Consider the following 11,711-nt stretch of genomic DNA (forward strand, 5'->3'; position numbering starts at 1 on the left):
AAGAAAAGAAAATCAAAAATTGTCGTTTATGCCAACAAGAAAAATGATGAAATTACGAAGATTTTTGATAGGGTTTATTTTTCATTAAGGCTATGGGTACATAATTCGCAAATATTTTACGTGTATCCCTACTTTTTCTGTCTTTACACGGCAAATTACGTGTAGTAAAATTCACACTGGTGTGGATATGTAAACATTACTAGAATGTCATTCTACTTGAAAATGTCATAATTAATTTAAAGAGATGGCTTTTGAATGTTCTTGGATAACTGTTATTTTTATAATTGCAAATTATTAATTCAGTTAATAAATGTGATAATTTTTTCACTAACTATGTTTTCAGTGATTGTAATAATTTATTTGTACAACAAAAACTAATAATCAATCGGAAAAGAGGAAAAGTGTTAAAGTGATTTTTTAATAATATGTTGTTATTTTGGAACGCTTACAATTTTGAACATCTCTAACAACAAAATACTTGGATCACAGGATATATCAATCTGATGTATTCTCTGCTTGGATCTTCCACAAATAATACACAATAAATAACTTTTTATTAAGTTCACGTCTTAAATCAATTATTTATCAAATACACTATATATCAATAATATTTAATCAATTTCTCAAAATATTCCCGATGCAATGTCAAATATTTAAAATTGTCACTGATTGTCAGTGTCTGACTGACAATATATGCTGACAATATTATATTCGGTTGAGTGCGTTGTAAGACAAAGACAGATTTGGAAAATATTACCACGGCATTGTGTTCATTTTTTTCAAATCCTGAAAAAACCAATAAATATTTTTGAAAAATTTAAACGCAGAATGAAAGACTAAATTATTACCGAGGGCCGAAAGTCCCTTAGAATAAATAAAAAGTTTATTTTGAATGAGATATTTGAAATTAAAAATCACACTAAATTTTCTCTTAGTTTTTTCACCCCTGTAACTTATTAAAATAAACATTATAGAAGTTCTCAGGGACTTTCGGCCCTCGCTAATAACGTAATCTTTCATTCTGCGTTTAAATTTTTTAAAAATACTTATTAGTTTTCTCAGGATTTGAAAAAAATGAATCCCCATTTGAATAGCATTGCAGCCGAAAATACGTACCGATCCTCTTAATATGTGGAAATTACTCTGTAATTATACAATATTTAAAAAACGAGCCTGTACCGCCATTAAGAAGAACAAAAAAATACACTTTCTTCAAATAAACTTTTTTATCCGATGCCTAGATTTTGTGTAATTTTGGAACTACTAATGAAATAAAAAATTTTAGTAGTTCCAAAATAACACAAAATCTGATAAAAAAGTTGTATTTGAAGAAAGTGTATTTTTTTGTTCTTCTTAATGGCGGTACAAGCTCGTTTTTTTTATATTGTATTTAATTACAGACTAATTTCCACATAATAATATATTTTTCAAATTGGGCTCTGTACCGCCATTCTTTATTATATTACGAATATGTGTGCCAAATATCTTGAAAAATATTCAAAATTACAGCCGCAATCTTGGAACACATTTTCGCTACCTGTTGATCGATACTGTTTCCTCTTAAGATAGTTTTAATAGTTATTTATGATATAAGTATTAAAAGTACAATTTTAAGACGCGCATGTGAAAGTTAACTTGAAAAAATAATTTTATTAATGTTTTGACTTCCACATCAGATGTCATTGTCAAAATACAAAATATTTATTATTATTAGGTTTGTTCTAGCAAACAGTCAAACTAGTCAAAAACCATCAGCAAACAGTTGGTCAGTAAAAGAACATAATACAGTCACCAGTGCGATCCCCTCTACTCGCTCTGGTCCACTATTCGCTGATGGTTTCAAACTGATGCTAGAACAAACCTATTATTATTATGCATATCATTATCTGTAAATAATATTTCTTCTGATTGTTAATTGTAAAGGATAGAAAAATTACCATTTATTTCATTTTTTTTTTAGAATCAGCTGAGAGAAGTGGTCTACAAAAAACCAGGAAGGAAACGGAATATGTGGCTACGAAAGGCAAAAGAAAGGTTTACAAAGCAAATGTGACACATTTTTTTGAAATATTTAGGAATATCAGTAAATTGCATTAAAAGAATGTATTAAAAGATTTTGTTCAATAAAAATGTTTATATTTATCAAGGATGTATTATTTGGTATGGCCACATATCGTCAGTGATGTAATAATACATCCTATCTGTTTTTTCATGAGTTTTGTAAGAGAGACTAAAAACTTGTCTTAGGGTCACCTCCTGTTTTCGTATGATATTTTTTGACTTGTTTTGTAGTAAATTAAACTATCTATGAACTACAAAACAAGTCAAAACTTACATATGAACACAGGAGGTGACCTTAAAACATGTTTTTCCATCTCTCATACAAAACTCATGAAAAAACAGATAGGAGGTATTGTCACATCAGCAAGGATGTACAGTGATAAGTGCCCTAATAACCGGCAAAATATGGGCAACATATTTAGTTGTGAGATAAAAAGAAATGAAACTAGTCGAGCTGGGAAATTTAGCGAAATTAACCTTTAAATTTACGTTATATTGATCCCACCTTTACACATATCGGAGGAGTATGTCAACTAAAACTGTCACTGTGACAGTGGTAGTTTCCAAACTCGTCTGATACGTCTGAAGGTGGTACACAATCAATACAATCTAAATGTATAAGTTAATATCGCTAAATTTCCCAGCTCAACTAGTTTCACGTCTTTTTATCTCACTACTTAATACATCTTTTGTGCTATTTTGCCGGTTATTAGAGCGCTCATCACTGTATTTCTGGTATATCCAGGGAATGTCTACAAAATATATTTTGAATGTCCAGAGAACATTCGTGGACATTCATGGAATGTTCCAATAAGACATTCAGGTAATGTTTAAAATGCTGACATAGGATTTTCCTGGGATGTTCAGGGAACATGTTTTCGGGGATATTCCAGGAATTTTTCAATGTCTGTGTACCTTCTATGGACCTATATGGAATATTTTGGTGTTATTACCGCCGCACTCCACTTGCGATTTGTAATCAGGAAGATTGAACACATTGTTTCAAATACAAGTCAATCCATTTGTGACTAAATAATCATGGATTGACTTCTATTTGAAAGAATGTGTTCAATCTCCACAACTACAAATCGCAAGTGGAGTCCGGAGCTTAGGGCTAGTTCCTCTTCAGTATTATGTATTGTACTACAGAAATCAGGAACTTTCCTTCTAAATATATGTATGCATCTTGGCCATCAAACATATTCTTCCAAACATTTTTTTAAGGGGTTACATAGGTCTTGTGGGTAAAAAAAGTGACTTTTTAAAAAAATTATATCTCGAAAACTAAAATTTATTTTTATTTATAATTGGAACATGTAAAAGTATAGTACTTAAGGTAGTCTCAAAAAAAGTTTCAGCCAAAAATATTCATTTTTGTAGAGTTTAAGTTTTTTTGCGTTGGCAGCATAACTAGTCTCATCTGAAATCAAAAAGTTTCTTGTAGTTTATACCTCTGGCTAGAATATGAACGAAGGAATTAAAAAAAATGAAATTTGAAGATTTTACATAAGTTTAAACACATTTTTGACCCCAATTTTTCTCATTTTTAAAGTAGTTTTTTTTATAAAACAAAAATGACCTCATCTAATAAAAAATCCTTTGTTCATTCACTAGCCAGAGGTATAAACTACAAGAAACTTTGATTTCAGATGAGACTGGACTTGTTATGCTGCTCACTGCAAAAAAGGGCTGTTGTGGAAAAATTGCAGTCAACTCTACAAAAATGAATATTTTTGGCTGAAATTTTTTTGAGAGTACTATACTTTTACATGTTTCAATTATAAATAAAAGTAATTTTTAGTTTCCAAGATATAATTTTTTTAAAAAGTCACTTTTTTTACCTGCAAGACAACAACTTAACAAATTGTTGATTTCAAATTGTAACAATTGTTTTGCAAAGTATGCTGCCCTCTTGTATTTTCTGTGTTATCTTCATCATACAATTACTTCATCTAAAAACTTTCTGCGATATATTCGCAACAACAAAAACAAACAAAACAAAAAAAATAAAACAAAAATTTAACCACCTTCACACCACAGAATCAAGCAATCAAGTTACACAAATTTTCAAACACCTCACCTGACACAGCGTCTCAAGTACGATTGCGCGAATTGGTAAATATAACTCCGCACGACCACGCAACTCGAAACACAAGTACGCAAACACGGTTGCGTGAAACGTGGCTCGCAATCGTGAAATTTACAAGACTTGCTCGACCTGTAGATTCTTGTTTGTAAAGTAGGATAGATAGGCAACTCTTTAATACGTTAAATTAGGGATTCCAATGAACTGTCAGTGGTGGTCGGTGGATGGCTAAAGCGACATGGCCATAGACGTAGTTAAGGGGGGTGGTCATGTCGTATCTAATGTTTACATTGAATATTGACAAATTTGTAAAGAATATCCTGTTTAGTTTTGTTTTTTTGTTAATTGTGTAGCGAAATTTGTGAAATTGTGATAGCAAAGTAAATATGAAGTGGTTTAAACATTGGATACGCCTATGGATGACAGTTTCGCCATCCAGCAGCCATATTATTGGGACCGTGCAAGTTCGGCAAAGCGACCTCTATTTCTACGCTCTGTACTTTTATTCGCACTTTTAATTATATTGGCCAATTATATTAGTCCTGGTTGCTGGATAATTGTCAAGACCATAGTCCAAAAAAATAATAAGAAGAAAAAATAAGATGCAGGTTATGTTTAGCAAACGTAAACAATTGTATGTAGTAAATAAAATCAGTTATTAAAATGCAGTACTGCAAACAAAATACAATTAATTAAATTTACCTTTACATAATAATTGCATATCATATCAATATTGTGGAACAATATATAATTTTTCTGCGTCAATGACAGAAGGTATGAAATATACGTCAATTTGACAATTTCAATTGACAATATGAATTATTTAAGATAGTTGCAATATTTCTCCGCGACTCGCGCACGGTCGTTTCTCGTTTCCCTTTCCAAGTACTTGCACACCGCGAATATCACGTGATTTGGAATGCCTAAACAGCGCCCTCTGTCCGGTTTAGTCATGAACTAAATGGGTAATTGCGGGAATTTTAAACGTTCAAATAAGCTTTGTTGCTAATTATTGTAGTAAAACAAGATTCTATAACATAATGCAAATTATAAAAATAATCGACAATTGTTTCTTACATTAGCGATTATTTTTTTGCAATTTGCATTACATTATGGAGTCTTTACTGCAATTATAAATATAGTTCATATAATAGGAAAGGTAGAAAAACAAAATTCAAAAATTAAAATATTTATTTAAAAAATTAACGGCACAATTTACAGGAAAGTACCAAAATTAAAGCTCATAATAAAATTAAAATATTTCAAGTATCTTTTTGTAACATTGCAGAGTTTATAAACAATTCAATCCTGACATTAAGGCAGCGCTGAAATTAACACAAAATTTTTAAATTACATGGATGCAAAGCAGATGCAAAGTAACGCAAAAGAATATTCCTTACTTCTCACTCTTCTCAGTCCTGTTTGGTACACAGCATTTAAACACCATTTTAAAGTTTGATTCAAAAATTTACACACAAACTGAATATTTTACTTTAAAGTAAGAGAGTAAAAGTCTTTGTTATATATAGCTAATCTATAAGTAAAAAGTAAAAAAACAATTTAATTTAATAAAATAAATCCAAACACGTATGTAAACAAACAACGATGTCATCAGATGCCATTGACAAGACAAACAAAATAAAATGACATTTCTGCACAGCGTTGCCACATTTTATTTAGAAAATCTACTGTAAGTCTGTAAGTTTAGCTAAAATCCACTAAGGCCCGGTCTTTTCACCTCCGAATAAATATGCTCTTATCTGGCAGTTAGCTATCTGGAGGATAAATATTTATTCGCCAGATAAAATGTACCCGTCTTTTCACGTCAATTTATGTTCCAGTTAGTTATCCGGTAGATAAGCTTAAAAGTAAGTTTGGATTCCGAACACACCTGACTTTTATGTTTGTTTTTATAATTTCAGCTTTAACTTAACCTAACATAATTAGATTCAAAGTATTTCAAAGATGATTTTATCGATTTTATTTCCATTTTGGAAGAAGGAATGAAGGAAATGTAAGTAAATCAAAGAATTACAACTTAAAAAAATAGGTATACAAAGTCATAAGGTTTAGAAATACATTTCCATATTTTAATCAGACAACAATATTGTTTTAGAAGGAAAACATTGATTATGCTGAAATAGTTTACTGGAGAGCTTGAACAAGAGGTAAATCCATTTTAAATTAGAGGAAAACTGTTGATTTGTATGTAAAATAGAAGACAAAGACAAGTTTAAATAAAGACAAGCTAGCTAATGAAACAGATGCAGTGGTAATTTTGTTTACATAATTATATATGTACATATTATATGATTATTAATATTAGGTTTGTTCTAGCAAACAGTCAAACTAGTCAGAAACCGTCAGCAATTAGTTGCTCAGTGAGACAACATAATACAGTCACCAGTGCTATCCCCTATCTACTCGCGCTGGTTGACTATTCGCTGATGGTTTCAAACCGTTTGAAACTGATGCTAGAACAAACCTAATGACTGTTCAATGATGTAAAAATTTGTTAATGTGGGGAAAACTTTTATTTAAATTCAATACTATATTTCTGTAAATATCATGCAATATGGCAAAACTTGATGTTACGTCTGATTTTAGCCATAATGAGATTATTTGCTTGATATGCTATTTAGTAACATTTCTTCAAGTTGGTATAGTTTGGTATGTGTATGATGAAGGTAAAACCCCCTTTGTCCCACATGTCCCCTTTTAACTTACAGTAGAACCCTAATTATCCGTGCTATGATTTTCTATTACTCAAGTTGCATTTTTGAGGTTTTATCAACATAGCGTCATTGTAAATCACTTAACGGAAACTCTATATGACGAAAGAGAGACTCATAATGAAAGATTTATTTTTTCTGTTATCTTTTTATGGTAGGTACATAATATTATAATATGTATGTGTATACGTACTTATTATACATAAGAAATACATGTTCGGATTATCAGTGCCACCTTCGGTCCCGAGGAGCACGGATAATCTGGATTCTACTGTATTAGGTAGGCCAGAACTTGATATATTACTTGATTTCTTATGTTGATTACTTTTCGTTTTTGGGTTGACAAAACATGATTTAAACTTTCAAAATGCCCTCCTGAAAAATTAGGCTAGATGGACATATCAATCATTGTCAAAACGCTACAGATTTATAATCCATCCAACTGGTATATTGAATAGTAAACTAGGGATAAACCAACTATGTATATCAAAACACAATATTTTAAAGATTGGATAATTTACATGGTAAATTGAAGAATCCCAATAACAAGAATAAAACCTAATTTTAATATTTGTTATGGGTCATTCCACGAACATACGCCTGTTTTGGATTACTTCGACAACGAATATTTTACGTTGCAAAATAAGAAGAACAAAAGTAAATTGCAAATTACATTGTTATTTATTGGAATAATTATTAGTGCCATTTACTTTCGTACTTCTTAGGTTGCACAGTAAAATATTCGTTGTCGAAATAATCCAAAACAGGCGTATGTTCGTGGAATGGCCCATAGTAGATATCTTTCACTTTTCTAAATAAAAAAAATTGGTTACAGATATGACAAACACCTAGAAGATGGAATCCTGTGTTCTCAAAGAAAAAGCTAGTTCCAGAAATAAGCTACCAATAATAAACTAGAGAATGTATTACAAGAAAGAACAACGCTAATACCCAACATAGCTCAATTGCTTCAGATAGAAAAAGAGGAGGAAAGGGTAGAACACAAGCGTGCCAGAGAAAATTAAAGGGCAGAAGAGACACAAAAATTCATTGATTTATTAAATTTAATAATTAAATTATACAAAGGACAATTAAATAAAGAATAAAAAATTATACATGTATATTAATGATCCTTCTATTTCCCCATAAAGCTTGTTACTGACCAGGAGGTATACTATAATAGATATATTACATCTCATATTGCTCACTATAATAATGAGTGAGCCTGCATAAACGGAACCATAATATACATTAGGTATAGTTCCGTGTATGCAGCCTCACTCATTACTATAGTGAGTGATATGAGATATATTTTAGTATAGTTCCCCGTGCGTGACAAGCTTAACACAAAAATTTTTATAAGGTTATCAAACATCATAACTTCAGTAAATTCAATAATTTAGCTTATTCCTGGTCTATACTTAGCAATTCATTTTCAAAATTGTCTTCATTTTCATCTCTCTCTATGTTATAAATATATTGCTTCAGTGTAGGACAACTGAATCAATGTAATCATTTTGTTTTCTGCTATATACAAAAAGGGATGTATTTGCGGACTCATTAAAAAAGTAACAACCCATTGCTATGATCTGAATTTAAACAGCAATAATACAGAATTACTTATATTTGGCACAAAAAAATATTAGTAAGAAGGTACCTATTTAAAACATATCCGGGGAGTATTACGAAATTCTCAGAATATAAAATCAGTCTTCCTATATTCTATTTTTTTAGAATTTCATGATACACCCAGTATGTTTTGGATACTTAACAGCAGCTTTTTTTTCAAGGTAGGTATCATCTACTGTTTCTGAGAACCATGTGCATACATAATTCTAGTTACTACCTACATATATCAATACCTTTCATTTTGGAATCGTAAAATATTTGGCAATTCAAAGAAATGATGGGATAAGAAACTATTCTATTTTTATTTTTTACAACTTGTTTTCCTTTGTAAATGAATATAGTTGGGTAGGTATACAATAATACATACCTATTATAATTTTTTCAAATTATAACCCATCTTTAATTTAATATCTAATAACTCTGCTTAAAAAATTACAGTAGGTAGGTATGTATAAAAACAAAATAACATAAAATTTGTGATTGAGAATTTTTAGAAAGAACAAAATTTTACTTTTGCAATAAATTCAATCAGACCCTCAAGATTTTAGGTTATATTTTTAGTTTCCTGGTAATCAGAAACCATGAAATATACGAAAATCAAAGTTTATCTCCCAGATAACTTCTTATTCGGTACTTTATTCGGCAGTTAAATATTTGATATTTAACGTCAATTTATCTGCCGGATAACTTTATTCCAGAGTGAAAAGACGCTACTTTTTTTATCTGTCAGATAAACTTCCCGTTAACTATTTATCCGGAGGTGAAAAGACCGGGCCTAAATCAAAAACTAAAATATACTATAAAACTTTATTAACGTATTTGTATATAATTTAGGACTTTTTATAATAAAAACAACAGCTGACTAACTAGAAATTAATATAATATGAATATCTGTAAAAAACCAAACTTTTTTAGATTTTAACTGGGAAAAAAATAACCTACTATAATTAATTGTTATCAATTTCATATTTAATATTTGTATATAATATTTTGTCATCCACTGATTTCTGCATGTCAGGATCAAATTCTTCACACAATTCTTTCGCATTTTACATTGGAAACACGTAAACACAACATTTTTTGTTTTGCAAAGTAAAGGCCGCGTCTCACCATCAAATAATTTGATCAAACAGTTTGAGCAAACTCCGGAAGTACGTCAAAGTGACGTCACAATTGCAGTTTTTTTGAAATTCTAAAAATCTGTGCTCTCACTATCAGTCTAGTTCAGCGTTTCCCAACCGGTGGGTCGCGACCCACTAGTGGGTCGCGGGCACATTTCAGGTGGGCCGCGGCGTGGCTCTTACAGTAGCTAAGTAGCGTACAGAGTACAGAATAGCGTATCATCATGGGTGATGGATGGGTCGCGAATATGGAAAAACATCAGAAAGTGGGTCGCGAGACATAAAAGGTTGGGAACCACTGGTCTAGTTTGATCAAATTTTTTGTATTGAGTTGTCTAACTTGTTTGTACTTTATTTAAAATTAAAATTTTTCATTATTATCCACAATGAACACTCAGGATGTGACGTCACTAACTGTCACTTTCAGTTTGCTCAAACCAGTTTTATCAAATTATTTAATGGTGGGACGAGGCCTTTACATATGCTTAGGTATTTTAGTTTTCCATCGTTAGCTTCTAATAGGCTCACCGAATGCCATAACTCTTCAATAACACCTGATATACTGCTTGCACTGCTACTTGAAATCTGCAAGTTTTTTACACCAGAATTCAGTTTATTCCAGTTTCATTTCTCTGTAAAATTCATCATCCACGTCCTGAATCTTATTTTCGGTAATGACATTGGGAAATTGTAACAAAATGTCTGAAAACTAATATAGAAATGGGATAAATACTATAAAAAGCAAATTTCATTTCCGTCATAACAAAATTTTGAAATATACCAAAAATTTATTTGAAACAATATCAAAAATCTACCAAAAAAGTAGAAATCTACTAAATGTGGCAACGCTGTTGCAGTTTCTGCAGATGCGATGACATGCGCATTTGGAAGTCTTTAGTGGCGCCACCTTTCCAGTTTAGTCAAGAATTAAAGAGAATGAACCGTAATTGCCATTAAGGATAACAGTGCATGTACTGTGTGCACGACTTGCATGGAAACATGCACATGCATATCCATAAGGCATTCGAACATGCTGTCAAAATTAAAACAATATGGCAGCCGGGAGGCAAACAAAACTGCTATCCTACTGCTACCAGTTCATTTCGTTCATTCTGTATTTTAGATATATTTTAGTTATATATTAATCATTTTAGTTGCGTTTTTTTTTGTAATTTTGTTTTGTACAAGGATTAATTTAACATTTTCATTAGAAAAATTTATTTAAAAAGATAATATGTCTCATTTCTGGTGGGTTTTTAAGTGTGGAATGCGAAGTATTGGGTTCAGTTTAATCGATTACCATCAATGGCACTTTTAAAGCCACTGTCATTGCCGGGTTTACCACTAGACCGCAAGCAAAATCAGGCCGCAGCGTTTTGTAAAAAAAAACGTTTTTGGTAAAAAAATTGAATTTTTTTATTCTCCAAAATTAATTAATAATTACCTCCACTGTAAATCGAGTAGGTACATTACTTTTGTATAATGAACCAGAACTGCCTGTCCGAAATTTGTTCCTTCTTATAAATTCTTCCATGGTTGACTTTAAGAAACAGTTTCAACATAATGGCTCATTAGGCTGATTGTTTGATATTCTTCGCACTTTTTTGCCCCTTGTTTTTTAGGTATCGCTAATATGCTAATGCTAGATATCACTTTATGAATTTTGATTCTAGCCATGTATCAGGGATGATTCCTGTATTGGCTGTATTGTATATTTTATTGAAGACAGCCGTGATCCAGTTTATTCCTTCCTCATCCAAGAGTTTTAAAAATTCAGCTTCGATATTATCAGGCCCTACAGATTTCCTGTTTTTCATCCGTTTTATTGCGTCTTCTACCTCGGATTTAAGTATGTCCGGGCCCGTCATCCTCTCTGAAAATGGATACCTGTAATCCATTCTTTGATCTTGAAAAAGTGTCTCCAAATATATTCTCCATTTGTCCTTCGATCATCTCTTGGATGTCAATGATTAATTTTCCATTGGTGTCTATGAACTTCATTTGTGTTCGCTTTTTAAAAGTACCTGTAACTTCTTTTACCTTTTTGTGTACATTAAAATTGTCATGCTTGGCTTGTAGTCT

At 31.2% G+C, this 11,711-nt stretch overlaps 2 long non-coding RNA genes across 2 annotated transcripts; one reads left to right on the top strand and one right to left on the bottom strand.

Moving 5' to 3' along the window:
• Window positions 1-5,320: 5,320 nt before the first annotated feature.
• On the bottom strand, window positions 5,321-5,738 carry LOC126879788 (uncharacterized). The gene is made up of 2 exons (XR_007696267.1): window positions 5,548-5,738; window positions 5,321-5,472 (listed from the first exon to the last, which is right to left on the bottom strand). It is a non-coding gene; the product is annotated as an uncharacterized LOC126879788 (long non-coding RNA).
• A 135-nt stretch (window positions 5,739-5,873) lies between these two features.
• LOC126879787 (uncharacterized) lies at window positions 5,874-7,992 on the top strand. Its single transcript, XR_007696266.1, has 4 exons — window positions 5,874-6,015; window positions 6,070-6,161; window positions 6,264-6,419; window positions 7,715-7,992. It is a non-coding gene; the product is annotated as an uncharacterized LOC126879787 (long non-coding RNA).
• Window positions 7,993-11,711: the final 3,719 nt, after the last annotated feature.

Source organism: Diabrotica virgifera, chromosome 2 (assembly GCF_917563875.1).
Source record: "Diabrotica virgifera virgifera chromosome 2, PGI_DIABVI_V3a".
Classification (NCBI taxonomy): Eukaryota; Metazoa; Arthropoda; class Insecta; order Coleoptera; family Chrysomelidae; genus Diabrotica; species Diabrotica virgifera.